Below are 1,730 nucleotides of genomic sequence, written 5' to 3'. Positions count from 1 at the left end.
AGTTTAGACCGTTAATTTAAAGTGACTTCATGGGAGTCTCCTCTTCCACTCGCTGTCCACGACAGGAACTTGTTTGTACTGCTGTATTATTTTTTTTAATTAATTAGCCTAGGCCTAGCTTATTTTTCATTTACAATTATTTTACCTCATTATGTCAAAAAAACGATGTCCTCAATGACAATACACACATGTGAAAAGATTGTTTATCAAATAATATTTTGTAGTCTTGATTTAGTAAGATAAATAATAAATATAAAGGAGAATTAACGTCCGTTGGTTGTAACATTACCGAATGTCACATGGAAAACCCAATGGAAAATAAAACTTAGCCAGCATAAGACGTCAGAGTGCGCGCCAATCAGAACACAGTAAAGTGTGTTAAAGGTGAACCTCGTGGCAAATGTTGAAAAGCTGTGAGCAACAGTGAGTAAAAAACAGAGTAAATGCGGTCTAGCATGACTAGCCTTAATTCGGCAAGGTAGTGATTTCTATACTTCCATTTAGTATTGGATCGCTTTGCAGGTTGTTCTGCTTCAAATTACGGTAAACAATAAACAACGTGATCTGTAAATCGTAATAATTGTACATGATTTGTCATCAGTATTATTTAAAAGAAGAAAATTCCTACTACCAGAAGAATAATATCAGATCAAAATTCTTCGAATTGGAAAGATTACCAGTATAACTACTGTCTGCTCTCCTCCTCTATAGGGGAAAATGTAGGCCGTACGTAAGCCCAAATTACATCGAAATTCGAACATACTTAATGCCCACTAGGGTACCCACCCAGCTAGCGAACTAAACACAGTTTTAAAACATGATCGATTTAATAATAAGGTAGGATATAACAAAACAATAAAGTTCTAACATTGTTTATTTAGTAAATTACAACATTGCTTACGTGTTGAAAGCTGGTAAACTATATTTCAATATTGTTTACGCATTGATTATCAGCCCGACGATCTAGCCTACGATCATTGCAAAGCTAATTAAAATAACAATGACCTTCGTAGTGGTTCGTAGCTACGTTCCAAACGGTATCTACGAGCAGGCTACGAGTGGTTACGCGCAGATACGAAGCGATATTTCCTGACTGTACTGTATATTGTACAGCAAGCCTACTACTTCTGGATCACTTTTTCTTCAGGTCATCTAATAAGCTTGAAAATATCAATATAAAGACGTTTGAGTAACAAAACTCATTGATTGTTTTTAATAAATTGTTACTTTAATACCAAAAAATATGTTGCTCTGAAACATGATAAGGCCAATCTGAATAAAATGACCCGATCGTCCTTTAAAGTCCAATTGATGATGTTGCAGGCGTTTATCATCCAAATATCTGAATTATTAGTAGACCTTTAATGTATACATTATTTTAATCGATTTCAACATGCTGTGTATAATATTTAATAATAGGCCTACTATGATGGATAACCATGTATTTCATTCTTTATTCACTGACATGTTTAAAGTCTGAGGCGGACTTTAAGGTGCGTAGTTATGCAGCCGTCCGGGGATCATACATTTTTTTTAAAATTAAAAGAAAATATTTTGTCAAAAGCGGTAGTAGGGCCCATCGCCTTTCAGGGACACATTTGAACATGGAGAAAGTAAGCGTTTTTCTAGAAAGCACACAGGCATTACATAACTGGTCAAACCTCCATAGTGGGGCATCCAGGGGCATAGTTTAAAGAACCCCTTCTAATAAATCTGCCAAATATTGTGTT

The 1,730-nt window shown here is 35.2% G+C and overlaps 1 protein-coding gene across 1 annotated transcript in view; it reads right to left on the bottom strand.

The window, feature by feature from the left end:
* Positions 1-1,730, bottom strand: part of LOC117114315 (TGF-beta receptor type-1-like) — a 27,856-nt gene that overhangs the window by 22,257 nt on the left and 3,869 nt on the right. The gene's annotated exons all lie outside the window — the stretch shown is intronic.

The sequence above is a fragment of the Anneissia japonica genome, unplaced genomic scaffold, assembly GCF_011630105.1.
Source record: "Anneissia japonica isolate Jap-2015-1 unplaced genomic scaffold, ASM1163010v1 scaffold2994_len2133135_cov197, whole genome shotgun sequence".
In the NCBI taxonomy this organism is placed as follows: Eukaryota; Metazoa; Echinodermata; class Crinoidea; order Comatulida; family Comatulidae; genus Anneissia; species Anneissia japonica.
The sequence above is the reverse complement of the archived record's forward strand: the minus strand, read 5'-3'. Positions and strand labels throughout refer to the sequence as shown.